This window comes from Neoarius graeffei, chromosome 11 (assembly GCF_027579695.1).
Source record: "Neoarius graeffei isolate fNeoGra1 chromosome 11, fNeoGra1.pri, whole genome shotgun sequence".
Lineage (NCBI taxonomy): Eukaryota > Metazoa > Chordata > Actinopteri > Siluriformes > Ariidae > Neoarius > Neoarius graeffei.
The window spans coordinates 33,459,266-33,485,403 of record NC_083579.1 but is presented as its reverse complement, the minus strand read 5'-3'; the positions used below and the strand labels follow the sequence as shown (position 1 = coordinate 33,485,403).

At 42.9% G+C, this 26,138-nt stretch overlaps 1 protein-coding gene across 1 annotated transcript in view; it reads left to right on the top strand.

Moving 5' to 3' along the window:
* Positions 1 to 18,816: 18,816 nt before the first annotated feature.
* The window catches only part of foxn3 (forkhead box N3), a 201,506-nt gene continuing 194,184 nt past the window's right edge, over positions 18,817 to 26,138 (top strand). Inside the window, exon 1 of the mRNA XM_060933731.1 lies at positions 18,817 to 19,038. The gene's annotated coding sequence lies outside the window, so the exon portion shown is untranslated. The remainder of the gene's footprint in view (positions 19,039 to 26,138) is intronic.

The window sequence follows — 26,138 nt, the reverse complement described above, 5'->3', positions numbered from 1 at the left end:
TTCAAGTTCTGCTCCGGAAACAAAACCTACCCCTAAGACTAACCTCAGAGACTAAGTCTGAAATTGTTTCCATGGAAGCATGAAAAATTAAAATTTCTCAAATTTCTTAGTATGAAAAGGCACATCTACATCACCTTGTTAACATGGACACCAAGTTTCAAATCCCTATCATGAATAGTTTTGGATATATGCTCCGGAAACGAACACTGCTCTTAGAAACTACCGTTAAGTCAAAATCTATTTTTTTATGTAAAAATTTGAAAAATACTTTTTTTTTCAAAACTCCAAAACAGCAAAAGGCACCAGTTCACATGTTGCTTGATATGTATACAAAGTTTCATGAAGATATCTTCAGTAGTTTTAAAGATATGGCCCGGAAACGAAAGCGTAACCGGACGGACGTAACCTGTTTCTATATCCTCCGCCAAACTTCGTTTGGATGGGGGATAATAAACAATATTTAAGTAAATGATTAAGAGTCAGTTCCAGTTTTTATAAAGTCCCAAGGGAGGGCATCAAGTCAAACTTTAGCACGTACGGAATCAGATTGGATGTTTAATTTTTGCTTTTTTGCTTGGATGAGCAACATCTCATAAATCAGACAGTCCAACTTCCTAGTGCATTTTCACAGAATAATAAATTGTTTGCTCAAATCAGGGACGTCCAGGAGGCCATGCTCAATCTTAAGGTGTCTACCAATAATTGAGTGGTGATGTTCTTCAATTCACTGGTACATATGCCTGCAGGTATAGCCAATATAGTCTGCATTGCACACCTGCAGGCATCTGTACCAATGAATTGAAGAACATCACCACTCAATTATTGGTAAACACCTTAAGATTGAGCATGGCCTCCTGGACGTCCCTGATTTGAGCAAACAATTTATTTTTCTGTGAAAATGCACTGGGAAGTTGGACTGTCTGATTTATGAGATGTTGCTCATCCAAGCAAAAAAGCCAAAATTAAACATCCAATCTGATTCCGTACGTGCTAAAGTTTGACTTGATGCCCTCCCTTGGGACTTCATAAAAACTTGAACTGACTCTTAATCACTTACGGTACTTAAACATTGCTTATTTTACTCTGATGGTGATATCACTGACTTTGAAACGTCAGTTTATAATATCGCTAGTTTTTATTATTAAATGTATAATAAACGCTGTCTTAATTAGGATATTTTAAAAGATGTATAAGAAAAATGCTCACAGTTATCCAAGCACTCAACTGATTCTTGTTCCTTTAGTGAGTTTTTTAAACAAAAAATGCAAAGTAGAACTTTGACTTGGCCTAGACTAGATGCAAATTTTAATTTTAAAACTAGTACAAAATTATTAAATTGCTAGCTCGACTGAGTCAGTGGAAAAGACATGACTTTGATTTGATGTGGAAGAAAAGAACAGAAAAGAACAGCACTAGTTTTTACTTCGCCCGCGACGGAGTAAGCGAGGTGAGGTATTGAAATCAGTTTGTTTGTTTGTTTGTGTGTCTGTCTGTCTGTTAACAATCTAGCGTCTAGACAGTTGGACTGACTGATTTCAAATTTTGAGGGTAGGTGGGCAATGGTCCATAGATGACCTGGTTAAATTTTGGGGGTAATCGGGTCAAGGTGAAGGTGAAGGTCACTAAAAAGGTCAACCTTTCAGTCAAAATAACATATTATCCATTATAACTCAAAAATGGTTGCTGATAGACAGATATTTACTATTATGAGCATATAGGAACTCTCATATGGCCTTTCATTTGGCACCATGATCTTTGACCTTCAGTGAACCTAAAAAGGTCAAACTCAAGGTCACAGATTTTCAGAGGGCTATAACTTGAAAACGGTTGATGGTAGACAGATATTTATCATTATCAACTTATAGGAAGTGCCATATGGGCTTTCATTTGGCACCATGATCTTTGACCTTGAATAAAATTGAAATGTCAAACTCAAGGTCATGGATTTTCATAGGACTATAACCTGAACAGCTGATGATTGAGAAATATTACCATTATCAACATATACAGTAGTGCTTGAAAGTTTGTGAACCCTTTAGAATTTTCTATATTTCTGCATAAATATGACCTAAAACATCATCAGATTTTCACACAAGTCCTAAAAGTAGATAAAGAGAACCCAGTTAAACAAATGAGACAAAAATATTATACTTGGTCATTTATTTATTGAGGAAAATGATCCAATGTTACATATCTGTGAGTGGCAAAAGTATGTAAACCTTTGCTTTCAGTATCTGGTGTGACCCCCTTGTGCAGCAATAACTGCAACTAAATGTTTCCGGTAACTGTTGATCAGTCCTGCACACCGGCTTGGAGGAATTTTAGCCCATTCCTCCATACAGACGAGCTTCAACTCTGGGATGTTGGTGGGTTTCCTCACATGAACTGCTCACTTCAGGTCCTTCCACAATATTTTGATTGGATTAAGGTCAGGACTTTGACTTGGCCATTCCAAAACATTAACTTTATTCTTCTTTAACCATTCTTTGGTAGAATGACTTGTGTGCTTAGGGTCGTTGTCTTGCTGCATGACCCACCTTCTCTTGAGATTCAGTTCATGGACAGATGTCCTGACATTTTCCTTTAGAATTCGCTGGTATAATTCAGAATTCATTGTTCCATCAATGATGGCAAGCTGTCCTGGCCCAAATGCAGCAAAACAGGCCCAAACCATGATACTACCACCACCATGTTTCACAGATGGGATAAGGTTCTTCTGCTGGAATGCAGTGTTTTCCTTTCTTCAAACATAATGCTTCTCATTTAAACCAAAAAAGTTCTATTTTGGTTTCATCCATCCACAAAACATTTTTCCAATAGCCTTCTGGCTTGTCCATGTGGTATTTAGCAAACTGCAGGTGAGCAGCAATGTTCTTTTTGGAGATCAGTGGCTTTCTCCTTGCAACCCTGCCATGTACACCATTGTTGTTCAGTGTTCTCCTGATGGTGGACCCATGAACATTAACATTAGCCAATGTGAGAGAGGCCTTCGGTTGCTTAGAAGTTACCCTGGGGTCCTTTGTGACCTCGCCGACTATTACACGCCTTGCTCTTGGAGTGATCTCTGTTGGTCGACCACTCCTGGGGAGGGTAACGATGGTCTTGAATTTCCTCCATTTGTACACAATCTGTCTGACTGTGGATTGGTGGAGTCCAAACTCTTTAGAGATGGTTTTGTAACCTTTTCCAGACTGATGAGCATCAACAACACTTTTTCTGAGGTTCTCAGAAATCTCCTTTGTTCATGCCATGATAGACTTCCACAAACATGTGTTGTGAAGATCAGACTTTGATAGATCCCTGTTCTTTAAATAAAACAGGGTGCCCACTCACACCTGATTGTCATCCCATTGATTGAAAACACCTGACTCTAATTTCACCTTCAAATGAACTGCTAATCCTTGAGGTTCACATACTTTTGCCACTCACAGATATGTAATATTGGATCATTTACCTCAATAAATAAATGACCAAGTATGACCAAGGCAACACTTGTTACAGATTTGAAATCTGAAGTTGATTATGGAAATTAGTCAAAGGAATCTTTCAGGGTGTTATCACACCTGTTTGTTCATTTCAATTTGAAATAGAGTGAAATTTTTGGTTTGGTTTCACATCACACATGTGAACCAAACAAACAAACCAAAAAAAACCCAAAACAAAACATCTGTCTGAGGGCATGTAGAGCTGAACGCATCCTTGTCAAAACTCTTTCGTTCATTGATGAGAAACCCAGCGAAGGAAATCCGTGTCTTGAGAACACACGGTATTTCTGCAGCACTACAGCTCTGTGCTTTGGCTCAGTTTAGCAGCTTATGTCTACAAACCCAAAACATGGCGTTCTTGATTCAATCCCTGCAGTAGAGTAGATTCAGAATCAAATCTCTTTCCATCTGGAGTTTGCTTACTGTGCTTGTACCTACCTAGAAAACCGCACTGTTGGGGAGAACGTATTCACACTGCTTTATGCAAACACACACTTTGAGAGGGACAATTGGACTGCAAGTGACTCAATGAAATTTATTTTCCATATTCAGGGAACCAGCACTCGAATGGCACACCAGCATCACAACCAAATGAGAAGACAAATGAGTGGTTCCACTCTGCTGCTGCTCACTGCTGAATCTCAGTTCTGCTTCACATATTCAAACTCACTTCATTAACTCGATCATGTCCTTGTGCCAAAACGCCCGTGGCAGGCTGTTGACACTGTAGTACAAAAGGTGACCGTAGGCTGCGTGTGAGGGTCGAGTGGATGAACGGCTTGATATTTCTCAGCGCAAATGACCCACTTGGGCTTTAGTCCATTAGCTGGGTGAGAATCTGGACAAATAACGCCATCTGCACCACATGTGCACTCAGAGCACTCTGAGAGAACAATGGATAGGCTTGGCCAGAACCTGCATCAGAACATGTTCGTGTAGAAGAGTCCCTGGATATTCACAGAACCATTACGAAGACTTTATAGGCCGAGCGTGAAGCCTGAGATGGTGAGAGAGCAGAAGGAACGCATGGCTGGTTTATATCCTCTCCACCAGCGTGTGTCATTACAGCCAGGACAACTCAATCCTGACAGCAGTTAATACAGCCTTTCCTCTGCCGTATTACCCGAGGCAGATGGATGGCGAGATTGTGACATTAGCTTCCTGAGAATTTTAATGAAAAAGAATTTATTGTTTGCATATCGCATTAATGTTGCCTTCTACAGGGTATCGTAGCAAAACCGTTAGCCATTACAGTGATTCATTTTTTTTCTCGCTCCACAGATGTGTAGTTGCGTTAGATCCATCACTCCATTCGTCTGCTCTTTACTCACATCCTCACAGAGAGCAAAAAACCATCGACGCTCTTCTTCCTGCCTCCTCATTTTGTGTATTAAAAATCCCAGAGCTCAGTGGATTAGAATAATGCCTATTGTCTCTTGAGTCCCATTACATGTATGATCTGGCGGTGCATTCCTCCCTGAAAGAGCATTTTGGCTCGTGGTGAGAGGCAAGTTACCCATCGACACGTCCCAGCAGGGGGATTCGCAGCTCAGCATTTTCAACACTCATATCAATTATAGATGACTCTCATGCATGCTTTACTGGGTTATTTCCACACAGACGCTCGTAATAAAATGGTGATGCATGTGGAAAATACGAGTAGCTCCTAGCGCTGCTTTTTAAAGTACCACTGGACTCAAAAACATCATTTTAAATCAGTTAACTCCTCGTGCATTATGGCTGATTAGATTGATGTTTGGGGTTAATATACTGTACAACCAGTGCTAAATTAGTGCTAAAATATTAGTAATGGAAATGGTTGTTGTTATGGTAATATTATTCTGACAGGTTTGGCTATGGAATGAATAAAACACATCGTGTTGTGCTGTTATAGGAAATTAATCAACAGTGGTGTGATGAAGTAGAGTTAAGCGCCCGAAGTTAATTGTTTTCCTGTAACAGCACATCTTAAGTTATAATGTTTTAATCCTCTTGTAACGCAGCAAGAGTCAAGTTTATTTGTATAGCGCTTTTAACAATAGACATTGTCGCAAAGCAGCTTTACAGAATTTGAATGACTTTAAATATGAGCTAATTTTATCCCTAATCTATCCCCAATGAGCAAGCCTGTGGCGATGGTGGCAAGGAAAAACTCCCTCAGATGACATGAGGAAGAAACCTCGAGAGGAACCAGACTCAAAAGGGAACCCATCCTCATTTGGGCAACAACAAACAACATGACTATAACATTAACAGTTTTAACACAAAGTCAGTTTCGTTGATGTTATAAACTCTTCATTGATGGAAACTTGAGTGCAAAACTGTTCATGACAACCGCAGTCCTAAAGTTAGCAAGTCAACTGTCGTCCTCAGCCATAAAAGCGTTACTGTAAGTGTTAAGAGCGTCTTCTAAGTGCGACTTTCAACTGTCCGTATGGGGCCGTCCAACACAGGAGCGATATGATGAGACTCCGACCAGACACAGGGCACCAGGATGGGTCAGGCAGGTCCGAGGAGCAGAAGAGGTCAGCATCTTGATCCCAGGACTGACATGTAACTCAGAGGGACAGATGGGGGGGACACAGGTTGTTGGGTATGCCCAATGTCACCAGATAAGTAGAAACAGTATACATTTTGCATTGAGTGCAAGCAGGGACTCCGGCAAAACTAACAATGACAGCATAACTAAAAGGGGAGAGCCAGAAGGTAACACAGGCATGAGGGAGCCCCGGGACATAAAGCATCCGGCCACTACACCGTCAACAAACTTGAGTGAGTAAGTGAGTGGGGGACTGACAGCATCCATACATCCAGTTTACCAAAACACTCTATGTCTGAGGACCCTCCAGATCTCCTCCTTTCCCTCAAACACTATTAACAAAAGGCTTGACTAAACAGATATGTTTTCAGCCGAGACTTAAACGCTGAGACTGTGTCTGATTCCTGAACACTACTTGGAAGGCTGTTCCATAACTGTGGGGCTTTGTAAGAAAAGGCTCTGCCCCCTGATGTAGCTTTCACTATATGAGGTACCAGCAGATAGCCTGCACCTTTTGATCTAAGTAGGCGTGGCGGGTCATAAAGGGCCAGAAGTTCACCCAGGTACTGTGGTGTGAGACCATTCAGTGCTTTAAAGGCCAATAGTAGTATTTTATAATCAATACAAAATTTGATTTTGTATTTCAAGCGAGGCCCATGATGACCATTTTTTCTTTATTAAAGGACTTTTAACTTTTTTAAAAAATCCAATTAGAATTACATTTCACATAGTTGAACGTGATTTCTTATTATCACTCGCGTTGTAGTAGCCGTCGTTCCCTCACCAGCATTTCTTTTTTTCTCTCTCTTGAAGTTAATAAGACAAAAATCGCATCTTATTGACACCTAAACATCCAAATCCTGTGACTGACACAACACACTGACACTGGAGGCTCCTTCCATCAAGGTCTCCTCATAGAAAACTTCACCATATCAACTATGAGTCCCTGTGAATGAGCTGTTACTATAGAAATGGTATGTATTATTATAACAAGCATGTGAATATAAACCTGTGATTTGGAGCTGCACTACTGTCACAGCTGCTGTTATGGGAAATTAATCAACCAATCAGAATCAAGACTTCAATATCGCTCTATTACGATGTTAAATAAATCACTGAAAATCTGAGGAATCAAATAAAGCACTGCGTGCAAAGGCAAATTTATTTAAAGCCTGCAAGGCAATTTCTTCTTCTGTCTCGTCACAGAAAATGGAAGGACAATAAATTATCATTTACATGTTTAGACTGTTTGTTTTTGGTTGTAAACACATAGCTCTAAATCTAAATGTTAACATTACATCCTGACTCAGATTCCCATTTCAAGTGTTTTGATGATGTAAGCATCCTACATATGTGTGTTTACTTCCTTTTAATTTGTCACAACATTTTAAGGAACATTGTGCAGTTCCTGTAAGAATGTCAGAGTAACTTCCTGTTAGGATCTTCAGTTTCTTTCCAGACAATAAAACATCCATTATGAAATGTAAATCTAGGTCAGACGCCATTAGATATAGATTGTATACACTCATCGGCCACTTTATTAGGAATACCCATACATCCACCTGCTGTTTGATGCAGTTCTATAATTAGCCGATCCCTTGAGAGCAGCATGATGCATTAAATCATGCAAATACCAATCAAGAGCTTCAGTTAATGTTCATGTCAAACATCAGAATGGGAAAAATTGTGATCTCAAAGTGTGACTTTCTTTCACTGTGGCATGGGTGCTGGTTTGAGCCAGATGGACTGGTTTGAGTTTTTCAGAAGCTGCTGATCTCCTGGGGTTTTCACACACAACAGTCTCTAGAGTTTACACAGAATGGTGCGAAAACCAAAAAACATAGACTGAGTGAGTGAGGGACAGTTCTGTGAGTGGAAACAAACACTTTGTTGATAACCGAGGTCAGAGGAAAATGGCCAGATTGGTTCGAGCTGCCGGAAAGGATATAATAACTCATATAATCACTCTTTACAACCGTGGTGAGCAGAAAAGCATCTCAGCATGCAACAGCAGAAGAACACATTGGGTTCCAGTCCTGCAGCCAAGAACAGGAATCTTAGTATCAAGAAAAGTTCCTATTAAAGTGGCCGGTGAGTGTAGTTTGTCTCATCTCATCTCATTTCATCTCATCTCATTATCTGTAGCCGCTTTATCCTGTTCTACAGGGTCGCAGGCAAGCTGGAGCCTATCCCAGCTGACTACGGGCGAAAGGCGGGGTACACCCTGGACAAGTCGCCAGGTCATCACAGGGCTGACACATAGGTGGTGTTTACATTAGACCATATCTGTCTCGTTTTCGTCGCGGATGCACTGTCCGTTCACATTAAAACGCCGGGAAACGACTCCACAGGCGGAACAACTTGAATCCGCCAGGGCCCACGTATTCAATCCATTACGTATTTGATCCGGTGCTGTGTAAATATTGAGGAACGAGGATACGCTGTGCTGAGCTCTAGCTGACGTCATCATTGGACAACGTCACTGTGACATCCACTTTCCTGATTCGCTGGCGTTGGTCATGCCACGTTGGTCATGTGACATGACTGCTGAAAAACGGCACAGACTTTCACTTCCTGCTATTTGTCCCGAATCACTGCTCATGCGCTTCACTCGCGCGCTCTGTGAGCTGTGCAGGGCCGGAGTGCGCACCCTCCAGAGGGCACTCGCTGTTCAGGGTGGAGAGATTTGGAGCGCAGGATGCCTGCGGAGCCGAGCGTATCTGTGTATTGGCGTTGTTGTGTGCACGCGAATCGTGTATTGGCGTTGCTGTGTGCACGCGAATCGTTTTAAAAACGTTAATCTGATGATCCGCTGATATGGTCTAATGTAAACGCCACCATAGACACAGACAACCATTCACACTCACTTTAGAGTCACCAGTTAACCTAACCTGTATGTCTTTGGACTGTGGGGGAAACCGGAGCACACCCACGCGGAGAACATGCAAACTCCACACAGAAAGGCCCTCGCCGGCCACAGGGCTCGAACCCGGACCTTCTTGCTGTGAGGCAACAATGCTAACCACTACACCACCGTGCCACCCAAGTGTAGTTTGTGTCACTTAAAAAATAAGCACCTCATAAATAAAATAACAGCTTTGACATGTCTAGTTGTTGACATCTTCTCTGGTAAATTTTTAGGTAAAACCTAAAAAAAGGTTCGAAAATGGCTGATAGGTTGTGTGATCATATCAACCATTTTTTTGTCAAAGAATCTCAAAGATTTTTTTTTAAAATCAGTGTGACATCCCAGGATTATTGAAAGTGAAAGCAGATTGCAGTCTCTCTTCATGTACTCGGGTTCAGCGTAATCATTTACAACTCTGACCAGCTTGCACAGAAATATGTTAATTTTTTCCCCTTGAAGTGCTGTACATTTTATTTAAAATGCATATTTCTAATCTTTTGATTGCATAAGGCTTGTACATTTCACTGGACTCATAATACATTAATTCATTTAAGTGCCTCAGGCAAAATATTGTATGATAGAGACATCCATCTGCGCTTTGTTTTTCAATGGCTTTTAAAGCCGTGTGAGAGAGAACGTGGTAATTACTGCAGGGATGTGTGACGTGGGTTTATGGTGACTTTCCCAAACACAGTGGATTTTCATTACATGTCACACAAACTTAATATTTCTTCCCATTTTATATGGACTTTGTCCTGTGGCGACTTTGAAATCTTTGGTGCCTGAGGTGAAAGTTTACTTACTGACCACAGAGCTCAATACCACTGATAACCTCGGAGTTAACATCACAAACACAGCTGGACTGATATTATACATTAAACCCAACTGGCATTAATAATTGGTCAAGTAAAGTTGATTACCACCGCCAAATTTGTTGTGAGGTTATGTTTTTGCCTCCATTTGGTTGGTTGTTTGCCTGTTCCCAACATAACTCAAAAAGTAGTGAAGGGATTTGGATGAAATTTAGAGGAAAACCAAGGAACAATCAATTAGATTTGAATATAAATCCAGATACGTACGGTATGTATCGCCAATATATATTTTTTTGTCTGTTCTCAATGTAACTGAAAAAAGTAACAAACGGATTTGGATGAAATTTGGTGTACAGCTTTAGTATTATCCTAGATTCAAGTGATTTTGATTTTATTGTTAACAATATGTAGCTTGGAGGAGATATACACTCTACCAAGTGCCCTTTTAGCTATTTTTGTTTATGGATTTGTCTTTTATTCCTCTTATACAACAGCAATTTGCCAACCATTGCATTTTTTAAATTAATTAAATAGTTATACTTTTGGGTGGCACAGTGGTGTAATGGTTAGCGCTGTCGCCTCACAGCAAGAAGGTCTGGGTTCGAGCCCCGTGGCTGGCGGGGGCCTTTCTGTGTGGAGTTTGCATGTTGTCCGCGTGGGTTTCCTCCGGGTGCTCCGGTTTCCCCCACAGTCCAAAGACATGCAGGTTAGGTTAACTGGTGACTCTAAATTGACCGCAGGTGTGAATGGTTGTCTATGGCAACAAGATTTTTTTTTTAGCGGGTAAAAAAAATATCGCGTCCACATGGGCAACGGATCAGTGAAATATCAGGTACATATGGCAACGCAACGCTTGCTGAAAACGATGCAATACACATGCCACACCTCTACGTGCGCTGTAAGACGGTCCCATCGGAGACACCAGAACAATAGAAGAAGTAGGACGCATGCGCATAAACCCCTTCTTCTGTTGTTGTTACGAATGATGCGCACGAGAGTGCTGCTTGTTCTAGTCATGTGGTTGTGACATCATCGTAAACAAATCCGTTCTACTCATCCAGACGACTTTGCAATGGCGCCGTTGCCAGATTTTTCCACTCTGGAAACCGTTCTCAAAGAATATCGTTTTGGGGCACCCAAAACGCCGGTGCCGTGTGGACGCCAGGCCGAAACGATAAAAAATTTTATCGGATTCACATGAATCCGTTGCCGTGTGGACAGGGCCTATGTGTCAGCCCTGTGATGACCTGGCGACTTGTCCAGGATATACCCCGCCTTTCACCCATAGTCAGCTGGGATAGGCTCCAGCTTACCTGCGACCCTGTAGAACAGGATAAAGAGGCTAGAGATAATGAGATGAGATGAGATGTTGTTGGCTGTCCATGAAACAAGTTAGTTCGTATTCTCACTTACATTATAGCAGCAATAAACAGTCATTGCCTCACCAGCCTCTCTCTTAAAGTTAATAAAACAAAAGCAAGCAAACAAAGAAAAAAACCCACAGTTTTTCATATTACCAAGAAACCACAAAGAAGCGTAAAATCCTGTCATGATGTCATAAAACTTAATGTTACAGCTTTACTTCTGATTGTTACAAAGTGCTGACACTGGAGACTCCTTCCATACATGATAAATAAACCTCTCGAGACAAAAAAACCCCAATAATAACTCATCTTAGTTACATTACAGGCATTTAGCAGTCGCTCCTATCCAGATCGACATACAACGTACCCAGAGCAGCCTGGGGAGTAGTTGGGGCATAGGTGCCTTGCTCAAAGGCACTTCAGACATTCCTGCTGGTCCAGGGATTCAACCCAGCGACCTTTTGGGCAAAAAGTTGCTTCTCTAACCATTAGGGCATGGCTTTAGTTAGTTAGTTGCAGTCTAGCATTGTGTATACAGACAAGTTGCACACAGACCCATAACAGAATGCATTTAGGACACTAAGGGCCAGAAGCTCAGAATGATTCCACAGACACATCATCATCGCTCTTTTGATGAGTCCTCTGAGCACGTCTTCAGAAATTAACACGACACGTGCATGAGTTGCAGTACCAAAAATTGTGGTGGTAGTGTGTTCATGTTTTGGTACCGTGGTTGCTAAAGAAGGCAACTGGACTTGCTTGAAGTTCTTGAAGACGTTTCACCTCTCATCCGAAAGGCTTCTTCAGTTCTGTCTGACTAATGGGGGGTTTCAGGTACTTATCCTCAAGTGGATCAAAAGCAACCCTAAGGAGAGTTGTTGAGGTCACATGGGTCATTGAGTCATCCTGTAGGTGTAGGTCCCTGGGGGCCAGGTGTGAATGGTGTTAGCAGCCTAGAGGGTCGTTAGGGTGATCTGTGGATCGTTGGCTCTCGCTGCCATCATGTGAGTCATTGAAGTCAGCTGAGTCTTGGTGTGGATGTGTATTCAGTTTTCTGGGAAGTGTGCCATGGACGGCATTGTAGGTGGCTGATAAGTGGTGTCTCAGACCACCTCCTCTGTTCAGTGATGGTCGTTCCAGGTTGACGAAGATGGCTTCTTTCATTCCTCTTTCAAACCACTGGCCTTCTCTGGCTAAAATGTGTACATTCAGTCCTGAAACGAGTGTCCTTTGTTATTGGGATGAAGATAGACTGCAAAGTCCTTGCCTGAGGAACTGGATCTCCTGTGTTGAGCCATGTGCTTGTGAAGCGGTTGTTTCGTTTCCCCAATGTACCGTACAGGTCTGTGCACTCCTCACTGCATTGAATTGTGTACGCTACGTTGTCCTGTTTGTGTCTGGGTATTCTGTCCTTAGGGTGGACCAATTTCTGCCTCAGAATGTTACTGGGTCTGAAATGTACAGGAATGTTGTGTTACTCTCTAGGCAGCTAACACTGTTCACACTTGGCCCCCAGGGACCTACACCTACAGGATGACTCAATGACCCAGGTGACCCCAATGACTCTCCTTCGGGTTGCTTTTGGTCCACTAGAGGATAAATACCTGGAACTCCATACTAGTCAGACAGAACTGAAGAAGCCTTTCAGATGAGAGGTGAAACATCTTCAAGAATTTCAAGCAAGTCCAGTTGCCTTCTTTAGCAACAGTTTACTATGACCTGGATGACTGAGAACCTTCACAGACATATGTTTTGGTACGTAATGTCAGCATTGTTGTTTATTTGACTGAAGTTATCAACATAGCTGAACGCTTCGAGGAAGAGCTGATAGAGCAGGTTAAGGAATTACTGTCAACAATGTAAGCACCCTCTCCATAGTAAAAAAACATGCCTGTCAGGACACCTGGTGTCAAATCGCCAGCTCTTTGAAAGTGGATGTGGAGACGTGCAAGACAAAATCCAAGCAAATTCGAGACAGATTTCTCACACTGCCACTTGTTGGAATCATCCAGGTTTACATAAAGTACATGCACAAGTATAGCTCAAACGTACGAGTCACGTAGCGTCAAGTGTATCCCGGCCCTTAGAGCTCTTAACTATCTGAAGAACCTCTATTTGTAAGACATCGTACACGATTAGCTAAAGATGCATCTCTGAGTGAAAGTTTTGTATGTGGACTGTTTTGAAACTTGAGGAATCTCTGACAGATTTTGGATAATGAGTGGTTGGTATTGTGACGACCGTATAAATATAGTGATTTCTGCCCATGAGCGAGCTGTGAGAAGTGTCACTGGATGGTGAAAGGCAAGCAGACCCACCTCACTCACTCATTTCAGGATTGGCTGTATAAAACCCGGTGTGCCATGTGCCACCCCTGGCAGGTCGCCAGTCTAATAAATTGCCTATGTTTCTTATTTCCAGGGACAGCTACTGATTTTCGATTGCTTTATTCACCCACAGTGCACGTGTCATAGCTGAGCTCCCGTTACATTACTTATGAATTTCAAAGAGGAGTATTGATTTTGTGTGAGACATTTTTTTTCTCTCTCTCATCAAAATGTAAGACACGTTTTGAGAAAAAGTGGCTCCAAATTGTGCTGTTATTTGAGCTGAGTGTTAGGAGCAGACAGAAATTTCAGCATTTTATTCCTGGTGATACAGAACACAGGCAGGATCCCGTGTGACTGCTGTGCATCTGGATGAAGGGCGAGATGGCGCGCCGGTTTTGGCAGGGTTTCAGCGACCAGACAGATTTAGCAGCCGAACTGTTATTGAATGTTATTACCTGCCTAATCAGAAAATAGACAGATTTGGAAAGCGCTGGCTGGTTTAGGTTGGGTTCCAATAACATACTGTTCTTTCCTAATTGTTATTACAGTGTCATCAGGCTTCATCCTGCAGCCATGTTAGAGGACTGTGTCTTTTTCAAAATTCTTCTGTTTTGCTTGAAATCTCTTCACATCCAGCTCACTCATTAACACTCATTCTCATTTTACGTGTGTGTGTGTGTGTGTGTGTGTGAAAAGCAAGTACAGTTGGTAGAAGTGTAAAAGTGCACCCCGCTGAGGTGAGGAGGGGCACCCAGGTACACCAAGCCCTTGAACTGATCATATGACCAGAAACCATCAGCACAAACCTTCTGACAGATTCAGGCAGCCCGAATTTTCCCTCGTTTCTCCGCCTGCTCTTTTCTGTTGCTCATGGTATTTATAGACTCGCCTGCAGTAGCTGCACACTCCCTAATGGCTTCATCACTAATAATGATCCACTCGCCTCTGCTTCTCGTAACAAACCCTTTACAACAAGCAGGAAATACAATAATTCTAACAAGGTAATGTTTTAAAATAGGATTTTTTTTCCTTAGGCACAATTAGCTTCCAGGGTAGTTTTTTTTTTTTTTTAATTATTATTATGACTGGACCACAAATAATAAGAAAACATGCAATATACACATTTTGGACATTTCGCATTCAGTAAAAGGGTGTAACAGTGGCAGTGTTATGACACTAATTACACTCCTGATTTATGCTTTTTAAGGAAAAAAACCCATAAAAATGTAAGTTTGCTTGCGTAATATTCTTCTATTTTTAAAATTTCATTATGGACTCTTTTAATGATCAAATAATTTTTTTTTCGAATTTTATTTCTGTTCTTATACCAACATGCTATTCTTCCACTAGATTCCTCTTAGCTGCAAAACATTACTTAAAAAAGTTGAGAAAAGTTTTTTTTAGTGTTTATAGACCTGTAATAACATAATTACAATTATTATACATACAGGACACGTTTTTAATGGAATAAAAACTATTCCCTTCTAGTGGATTTCATTCATTTGGTTCGATAGCATGCAATATTGTCAGCATATCGCTTATCTTATGTGTATTACATCACTCTACCCAATGGAGAACGAGCGTTGAATATGGTTTATGATATTGCACGGTTGCCAAGACAACATGACGTAACACGTCAGAGACGTAAAACTTCCGCACTAGCGAGTGACTGTGACAATTTGTAAACAAACATGGCCGCCAGGTTTGCTTTGTTAAATACGGAAGATTTTGAGAGAATTTTGAAAGAGAAAGATGCGTTGAACACCTGAAAGGAATGTGTACAGTATGTATAATAATAATAATAATAATAATAATAATAATAATGGCTTTTTTGTGGTATATCAGATATATTTCATTCAGTTAACTCATCTTTGACTCGTTCAATATCATGCTAGCTGAATGGAATATATCTGATATACCACGAAGATGGGTTTGACCCATATGATAAGACTCGCGGCAAGGGAGAATGGAAACATAAGGAGGACCTGACACCAATTCTGCCATCTGTTTGCTACCCAGACATTGTAAACTATTTGTTGTTTACACCCAGTGCCTACACTCAGTGTTCGAACTATGCCGATATTTTCGGGGGGTCCCTTTTTTTCCCTTGGGGGGGGGGGGGGGGGGGGGCGCTTGCGCTTGACTCGGAGCTCGGATCTCCAAACACATGAGAAGCCTATCTTACGCACATATCACGTGGACTCCACACCTCCACACACGCATCGCATCTGAAGTCATAACTCATCAGGGGAAATCATGTCCGCATTGGCATGTTCAAAAAACAACCTCGCGTCAACAATGATACCACACGCAAGAAAAAAAAAACAGTCAGGCTACTCAACAACCAACCTGGCAGCAGCGAGCAAGCCCCAAACCATCCTAAATTATTATTATTATTAAATTGTAGAAGTCTGGGAGGCTTGCTCCTCATACAGTTATCAACTTGGGGCCAATTTAGCATGTTTTAAATCAGGGCTTTGAACCGGTTCAAGGAACGAAAACAAAAACCGGGAACTTTTTCTATTTCACATGGAACAGAAACGAAACCAGAAACTTTATTATTTTTTATGTTCCGGAACAGAAACGCTTATTAAAAATAATGGTAACCGGTTAATACCGGTTTTTATTTCGTTCCTCAAAGTTTCCGTAGCCTACAAATAAAAAAGTCATTCTTCTCCTGTGCAAGTTTCTATGACCCGCTGGGGTTCACTTCCTGTGTGACGTTCGCTGACTGAATGGAGAGAGCGGGAAGGTGGACTCCACGTGATAATAAGTGAGTAAGTGCATTACTGAGTGTCTGAGCAAAGAAGAGCCTGAACGTTGCAACCTCCCTATTGGCTGTTTGTAAAAATGTATCAGTTGTTGCCCCTCCCACGGGAATCATCGCGGGCTCGAGAGACGAGACCTGACGAGTTAGTTCGTTGGTAGCAGAACAAAATGTCTGGACACAAATCGGGTTTTCAGAAAAGGAAAGAAAATAAACGGAGGGTCGAAAATACAAAAAAGGAGGCAGAAAATGCAAAACGAGTTTTAAGGTAGGACAAATGGTTACTTTTCTGAGGCAGCCCGCCGTGGCTGCAGGCTTTCAGTTGTGTCATTGAATGGTTACTTTTCTGAGGCAGCCCGCCGTGGCTGCCTGCAGGCTGATTTATTATAGCCCATTTAGTTAAAATAGTTGATATAAAATGTTTATAGTTATAGTTATGTGATGGTTGTCCTGATTTAGACTGGTGTTTTTTTTTTTGGGGGGGGGGGTTTGCACGATGTTGCACCCGGGTCCAGATTAGGGCAGAACCGGCCCTGGCTACATTTCAGGTGTAGTTTGTTTTATGTATGTATGTACTTGCATAGATGTGTACTTGGTCTTCCAATATGGCGCCTAACAAAATCTCGCGGCGCGGTGACGTCATGCGGTAGCCCTCTATAGGGCCTGACTAGCCTTTGGTAGCACACTAAACGAATTATCTTTCATTTTTGGCACTTTTTCTGTTTGTGTAGGTGGGAAGACATACTGAGAATCCAAATCGCCAACATTTGAAATAATAATTGTTTTGAATTATTTCTTGTCTTATTTAATGAAGGTTGTAATAGAATTAGCCTACATTTGGCTTAAGCCGGATGAGACAGAGACATAATTTTATAGCCATTTGTTAAACAGCTGACAGGGAACGTAATTAACCATTCCGGGAACGAAATTTTTTTGTTCTAACCGGTTCGGGAACGTCTATTTAATGGTGGAACCCAAAACCGGAAACGTTAAAATTCCGTTTCTGTTCGGAACGAACCAATAGGAAAAAAATTCTGGTTCAAAGCCCTGTTTTAAATCTGAATTTCTTGCGTTTGCTTACCTCAAAGTGTCCACAGATCATGCACAGACTTATCCATTATATCCACAGTTTTTTGCCAAGTCTCACACAGGTTTCTTTCAAGTCTACTGTTGGGCCAATAAATCATAACAGCTCAGATTTGTTTGTTTAAGTCGTTTGCCACTCCACTTTATTCTCGTGGGTTCACATACTGCTGCCGTTATTTCCCCCTAATCACGAGTTTGTTGGTCTTCCAAAATGGCGCAGGGTCTGTTTACTTCCGGTTTCGGGTGACGTCAATGAAAGGGGTCTATAGCGTCGAAAAAAAGTACAATTTACAACATGGTGTGGAACTGGTTAGGTTCTTCAACAACAGTATTTTCTGCTGAGAAATTAGCACCCCATTGTTTCCCAAAAATGCAAATGCAAATGCTGTATCTACAGAAGGGGTGGAGTCAGCCGGGGGGGGGGGGAACAGGAAGTCTGGTCAGTGTTTTTGGTCCAGGGTGTGGGGGGTGGGGGTCATGTTTGACAGAGCATTTTTTAAGGATTTTCCACTAGACCAACTGGTCTGGGCAGTACAATCACAGGCCCCAGAGTCCATGCGGCTGCACCGCTGCGGCATATTCTGTGATGCAGATTGCCGCATTACGAATCCTCATTTCAGCCAGCATAATATCAACATAGTTAATGCAGTGCCAAGTTTTCCTTGTTAAATGTATACTTACATGGTACTTGGTTAATTAATTGCAACTGATTGAACCAAGAGGGCCGCGGCACGGTGGTGTAGTGGTTAGCCCTGTCGCCTCACAGCAAGAAGGTCCGGGTTCGAGCCCCGTGGCCGGCGAGGGCCTTTCTGTGCGGAGTTTGCATGTTCTCCCCGTGTCCGTGTGGGTTTCCTCCGGGTGCTCCGGTTTCCCCCACAGTCCAAAGACATGCAGGTTAGGTTAACTGGTGACTCTAAATTGAGCGTAGGTGTGAATGTGAGTGTGAATGGTTGTCTATGTGTCAGCCCTGTGATGACCTGGCGACTTGTCCAGGGTGTACCCCGCCTCTCGCCCGTAGTCAGCTGGGATAGGCTCCAGCTTGCCTGCGACCCTGTAGAACAGGATAAAGCAGCTAGAGATAATGAGATGATTGAACCAAATGATAAGACATAACTTGGTTTAAAATTTGGTCTCCCAGTGAAGCTGGTTTGGCATTGACTAGGAGACCAAATCTGGCAACTATGTTAAAAAATGCTCTGATGTTTGAGTGTCAAAGTTCACCAGATGTGTTTACGTCTGTGATTTGGATTGGAAATGGAATGTAATTAGAATGTAATTACAATTTGACTAAAATAGTAGCGAAGTGTTCACTTTTAAGCACATTGGAAAGGAAATCAGAAATAGTGAATACAGCGCACTGCTAGAACACTGTCGGGTTCGTACTGCTGTCATCGGTGAGGGTCACACACGGAACAGGAACAATACCGTCCTTTCACTGAAGACGCGAGGCAGTAGGACCCTGCGATCTGCTGCTGCCGCTGCTACCCTCCTCTTCAGGCTCCTCTAGTTCCAGAGCTGAGCGAGACAGGAGAACAGAGTGCAGAGCGAGAAGGAGGGGGAAAGACTGAGAGACACACAGAGAGCGAAAGACAGAGAGAAGTGGAGTGAATGTTCAAGCCCACTGTGCTCCCTGCTACAATCCTGAATCTGTGGAATGGACGGATTAACCCGTGGGATTTAAACGTTTTGGAGCTGGAGCTGAAGCTCATGAGGAGGCGTCCAATCAGGAGAAGATCAGGATTCAAAGGTCTCTATTGTCGATTGTTGATTGTCGGTTTTTGCTGTGATCTGCGAGCTCCTGGGGTCATCCGGAGTGTGCGTGCATGTGCATGTGTGTGTGGGACATGTGCATGTGAGGGGGCCATGCTGCTATCACTGTGGAAGGGTACAGAAGAGATAACAGGCGTCGCATGTGTAAACAGTGTGAGCTCCAAGCTGGTTCTGCATGTGAACCTGCTCGGGTTACACACTTAGGTCCTTCCCTCTCCTGTCTTTCTCTCTGCTCAGACATTCTCATGCTTTTGCGCTTGTCACTATATGGGTTGAACATGTTCAAGGTCAGCACTTGGGTTTGAGCAGAACTTTGCTCCGAGTCTCGTCACCAAAATGTAGCATTCGGTAAACAAACAAAAGTTTGGACGTGTGCAAACACATCTACAGAGGGGAGAAGTGAGGGAAGCCTTCCATGATAGGAAACTCCACTCTGCAGAATGTCATGGCATTGCATACAGGAGTACACTCAGATGTAGATGAAAAGTGTGTGTGTGTGCTTTTTAAAAATGAGGTTTTTATCATCATCTCGGTTCTTCTTTCATTTCTGCCATCTCACTCGGGGGCGGCTGTGGTCGGGCGGTTCTCAGATCGCTCCGTTCCTGTTCAGGAGTTCTGCTTTTTATTTATTTTTTTCTTCTTCATCAGAAAATGTGTTGTTTGCCTGCTCTCTCTCTCTCTCTCTCTCTCTCTCTCTCTCTCTCTTCTCTGTGCTCTGCTAATCCTGAGCTCGCTCTGTCGCTTGTTAGCATTCAGCAGCATTAAGCGGCGTGCTCAGCCTAAGCCTACCAGTGTTTGCCTCTTAACTCGAGTGCAGGAATGTGTGAATACACGACAACACCTTTAAAGCCAGGGCTTTAAAGCCGTCAGGGTTGGACTCTTCTTTCTTTCTTTCTTCCTTCCTCTCTCTCTCTCTCTCTCTCTCTCTCTCTCTCTCTGTGGCCGTCTGTCTGCGAGTCTCTAAACCACATCTTTCTTGGAGTCCAACATGCTGACCTTGTATTTTCCATTAAGTTTCAAGAAGAAAAAAGAAAAAAAAAACCCAGTAATGTCCTTCTGGAAAAATCAGGACTGTCTTTTTGGCATGCATATTCTTTTTGCTATAAATATGTCTGGACTTTTATTCTCATTGGAAACTTCCATTATGGACAGTTCTGCTCCAGGCCTCGTCTTTGTGCCGTGCTGTTTAGGAGAAGCATTTGCGTTTTTTTTTTTGTTTCGTTTTCTTTTCTTTTCTTTTATCTCCTTCCCGGGAATAAGTTTTTTTCCTGACCCTCTGTTTCTATGGCCCCCTCATGTGGCCGCTCTCAGCTGCCTATAGCACGAGCTCTCCCCGCCTATGAGAGCACCGTGTCTGATTGGCTGATCCTGCAGAAGCACAGGAAGTTCAGGGTTTCTAATAACAACCCAGAGACACAGTTACCATAGAGACAAAGATAAGCCCTTCATACTAAAAAAAAGTGGCTGCATGTCATCACAGAAGCCCACAGAAAGCGCCTTCTCTCTCTCTCTCTCTCTCTCTCTCTCTCTCTCTCTCTCTTCTCTCCTTGCCAGTTCTCCCATTAGCAGCTGTTTAAACAGAGCAGCTTCTGCCTCACGAAGGTCAAACTCAAATGTTCTAAGCACTTAACCCGAGTTTGGACGACTGTTCTTCTTGCTCGTGTGTGTGTGTGTGTTTTAAATGTTTAAAGTAATGAAGGGGTTTTTGTGGCTGAATGTTTTTATCATGACTTAAGGCACTGACCCGTGCCAAAAGACTGGACGTTTGTGTGTGTTGTTCATGTGCCGAGGCTGTGTTAACATCATCCACTTCGCCCAAGCAGGCTGAGGTTATTTCTGTGAGCTGAGGTAATGGGACGCTTTGTGTAATGCTGATACCAGCAACTGCACGTTAATTGATTTCAGGAGCATTGTGCAAAGCTTTTTAAAAGCCTGTCTCTCAGACCAAGAGCGTTTGAAGGACTCAGGCTCGCACACACTCGTTTATGGTCTCGTCTTTCCCCTCCGTCTCTTCTTCGGGTTGCCCCTGAACGTTGAGTCGAGGCGAAGGAGAAGGGGCTGAAGTTGTGTGGCGTGCTGAGAGCTGTCGCTGAGAGGACTTCCTGTTGACAGGAGCGTTGTCTTATCGGAGGAAGGGCTCTGCTGGCAGGAAATGTGTCAGCCACTTGTTTTCTTCAAACCATCATGGAGGACTCAGTTCTGGAACTCACTTCTCCGTTACGCTTACTTTTTTTTTCTTCTTCTTCTTCTTCTTTTTGAAGTCTGATACCTTGACAATTTCTCTCCGGCTGGAGTTCTGCTTATTGTTATCACAGCTCATGAACAAAGCCACTATCTTGAATCTCGAGCTCCGGCTCCGGCTCCAGCTCCAGCTCCAACCTTCGCCTGCGCATCACTGCATAGCCAAACTTCTTTCATATTCAAATGGAATACAAATTCCTGTGTCGAAAGTGGCTATTATATTTTTCGATACGGTTGTCAGTGCAGTCTGATCGGCTCCGGGTGCGAGCTCCGAGCATGTCCGTTTACAATCGTGAGTTCTTTTCAGGGCTTGAATGCGCCTTTAGATTCTACGGCTCAGCCACTGGGATGTATTTGCATTGTAGTAGACGGGCCGTTCAGGGTTTCCCAGTGGCCCGAGTGGGAATTATGCAGACGTCTGTCACAGTTCAGAGGTGAAAAGCGGATGAGCAGGGGGTCAAAAGCTCCTTTTATTTTGGGGCAGTGAAGTGAGGAACTTTTGTCTGCCTGAGATCTTCTAACAGCAGTCAACGGCTTGTCAACGACCCAGGCGTGCCGCCCCCTTCGATAAATTAAACAGCAAAGCAAATCAGCGAGGTAGAAAATACATGATTGAAATGCTCGTAAATATGGATGGTGCTCAGATGCCGCTTTTCAAATCGCTATTCACAGCGATTTTGCTTTTCAAGTCACAGCACAGAGATTAGCAAAGCGATAACTGAAAATATTCTCATTCGGTGTTGTGACTGAATTTCGACTCATGTTGTTGTACGCGAGAACCCACAAAGCTTTTTTTTTTTCGTTTTCAAAATGAGGCCACTTCGTCTCTCCCTCCCTTCCTTCCTCTCTCATCCCGTACCATGTCTCCTCTTCTCTCTGTGACCTTCACGTTTCTTTATGTCCTAGTGATTAAGTGTCTAGAAGGTGTGTGATGATGGAGGCCGCCTAATGAATGATAGACCCTTGACTGCTTTCCCTCTGGGAGACTTATTAACTGTCTCAGCCAGAGCTTCATACCCACACAAAGTCGTGTCATAAACCCCGCTCTGTCATTTCTCTCATCTGCTCTGTAGTCCACACGCCACTTTATTCAGCTGAATTGAAGCAGATATGCCCTTCGACTTCTTTCCAAAGGCGTCACACCAGCTGTGTAATTGACAGGGAAGAAAACCTATGATGGACTTGGATGATTATATTGTTCTGCAATAGGAAGCCATTCTTAAAACAATGATGGATAAACAACAGATCTGAAGCACATGATATTTAGTTAAAGATGCATTTGTATCAGTTTGTAGCTGTGGGGGAAGCCACGGCCTAATGGTTAGAGAAGCAGCTTTGGGACCAAGGTGGGGTTTACATTAGACCGTATCAGCGGATCATCAGATTAACGTTTTTAAAACGATTCGCGTGCACACAGCAACGCCAATACACGGATACGCTCGGCTCCGCAGGCATTCTGCGCTCCAAATCACTCCGCCCTGAACAGCGAGTGCCCTCTGGAGGGTGCGCACTCCGGCCCTGTGCAGCTCACAGAGCGCGCGAGTGAAGCGCACGAGCAGTGATTCGGGACTGAGCCGCTGTGTGTGTGATCCCAGTGCATATCGGGCATGCGCGTCACTTACCACTTGCAAGTGGAAGGATGGCAAGCCTAAAGACAATCATAACTACACAATGGGCAGTATTTGCATCAGTATTTGCAGTATTTTCATACTTTTATACTCTTTAATGAAAGGTGATACAAGGCGGAAGTCCGCGCCGTTTTTCAGCAGTCGCGTCATATGACCAACGCCAGCGAATCAGGAAGGTGGATGTCACAGTGACGTTGTCCAATGACGACGCCAGCTAGAGCTCAGCACAGCGTATCCGCGTATTCTCAATGTTTACACAGCACCGGACCAGACACGATCTGGATTGAATACGTGGACCCTGGCGGATTCCCGTTTCCCGGCGTTTCCAGGCGTTTTAATGTAAACGGACAGTGCATCCGCGAAGAAAACGAGACAGATACGGTCTAATGTAAACTTGGCCCAAAAGGTTGCTGGTTCAGTTCCCTGGTCCAGCAAGAATGGCTGAAGTGCCCTTGAGTAAGGCACCTAACCCTCAACTGTTCCTCAGGTTGCTCTGGATAAGAGCACCTGCTAAATGCTGTTAATGGCACATAGATCCACATTTTGCTGAGTCTAAATGTTCCAACTTTAAAATGAAAGCAACCTTTCATTTTGTTATCAAAGATCTGTGAGGCAAATTTTGTTTCAATGAAAATCAAATCTGGTTTTTTTTTGCCATTCATTAAATGGATAAAACATCTGTTTTGGTGTGCAAAGACCTTCATTTCTCCCTTACCTTTTTCTTTTTCTCAGTTCTCTCCCATGTCTGTCTCTTTGTCTGCGTTTTACTGGCGTCCTGGCAGCACTGAGGGGAAAAACTACCTCCACACATGATGCAGTTCCAGCTCAGAAAAATTCATTTACTCCAAAGCTGAGCTTTTAAAAACACTGCAGTGACATCTGACCATTCAAATAAGTACACACACACACACACACACACACACACACACACACACACACACACACACACGTATAATCTCTCACCTGGAGGTCAGAGGGACCTGCTTTATAGACACTGATACAGTACAGAGCTGTGAGAAAGTGGAGACATATGTCATGCTATCACAGGAAAATAATCAACACTGTCATGGTGTGATGAAGCACCGTTACTCTTACTGATAATTTTCCGACAAGAGCATGTCCCAAAGTGTTTTATAGTGTTCTCATAATGAGCGCATTAATATAATTAATATAAACTTGTGATTTGCAGCTACACTACAGTCAGAGCTGCTGCTCTAGAGAATTAATCAACCCCTCCTGACCTGACTTAGGCTACATCCACACGACAACGGCAACGAGATTTTTTTTTTAAAAAATATCGCGTCCACATGGGCAACGGATCAGTAAAATATCAGGTACATATGGCAACGCAACGCTTGCTGAAAACGATGCAATACACATGCCACACCTCTACGTGCGCTGTAAGACGGTCCCATCGGAGACACCAGAACAACAGAAGAAGTAGGACGCATGCGCATAAACCCCTTCTTCTACCCGGCATGAAGCACTCACAGGAACAAACACACAACAACAAGAAGAAGATGGCTGCAACTACGCGAGGAAATCGTGCCTTCTGTGTGTACAAATTAGTTTTATTAGTGTGCATAGTTTTATATAACTTAATTTTCTTATTGTGTGAACATTTTGAAAAGCATTTTTATATAATTTATATAACTTTTTATATTGTGTGTGAACATTTTGAAAAGCAGTCTTATCCAATAAAAAAAAGAAATTCAAGAAATGGTTCAGTTACTTGTTTATTTAAAAGAAAAGCTGTTGTTGTTACGAATGATGCGCGCGAGAGTGCTGCTTGTTCTAGTCATGTGGTTGTGACGTCATCGTAAACAAATCCGTTCTACTCATCCAGACGACTTCGCAATGGCGCCGTTGCCAGATTTTTCCACTCTGGAACCCGTTCTCAAAAAATATCGTTTTGGGGCACCCAAAACGCCGGTGCCGTGTGGACGCCAGGCCGAAACGATAAACAATTTTATCAGATTCACCTGAATCCGTTGCCGTGTGGACAGGGCCTTAGAATCCAGAATTCACCAGCGCTGTCGTGTAAGCAATAATATCAGCCACGATAGTGTCATATGCTCAGAAATGAAGCACACGTCAGTTAAATAAAGGATAGATCTGACAGCTGTTTCAACTCTAACAGCAGAAATAACATTATACAATACTGTCGAATCAACCTTATAAAATTTAACCTGATTCTATAATTAACCTACTTAACTTTAAAGGAGCGGTTTGTAACTTTCAGAGCCGTCTTCTACCTACAAGGTGTGATTGAAAATATTGACAAACCTCAACGTTTTTGCTATCCAAATCTACCTCCACTGTTTAAACACCATATGTTGTGAGTGTTCTATTTATTTATTTTTAAATGAGAAGCATTAGAGTGGAGCGGCTGTTTTTATTTGGAGGCGGGGCTCATTTCTGGGCTGGAAAAAAAATGTAAGAAGAAACTAAGAGCATCCATTGAAAGTCATTTTATGAATCGGTGTTTCTACTGGAACAAGCAGAAATGAAAAATATTTTGATAGGCTGAGGTTTCGACACTATTCCCCGTGTGGAGATCCGGTATATCGGTGATGTTACGAGGGCCACATTGTTTACTCGGACTTTCTGTGAACTTCATGGATCGTGCTCTCACAGGGGACTCGTGCGCCCGTGATGGACTAACTTTAGAAAGACTGGCCTTCTGACAGCATTCTAGCAGAGATTTTATTGCAGGAGAGTCAAACAGGCTGTAGAGGAGGTGTATTAGCGGCGCCTCTCGTCCTTCTACGCCCAGTTTCATGCAGACCTGCTGGATCTTCTGCTCATCTCAGGCTGCTCCCAGTAGACTCCATGTCCTGATTGTCGGAGAAACCTGACGAGCTCCAAATTCCCATCCAGATAGATCCTGTTCTGGAAGCTCAGGAGATTTCGAGTCATTTCCGTTTCCACTCCCGGCCCATCATCAGCGTCATATTTCATTCGGATTGCTTTTGTTCTTACTCTGTCAGAGAAGAGACAGCCGGACTGCCGGGTACATAAACAGCTATATATTTTACCAGGTGCAGGGCCACCCTTTTGAACAAATGACTCTTTGCTCCATCACCGTGCCATCACTTTCTCTCTGCATCTCACTCCAGTGACCTCACTCTCTCTCTCTTTTTGCTCTTTTCCGTCGCTTCTTTTCACCCACGGCCTGAATCTCCTGATGAAGCACGGGCAGTATACG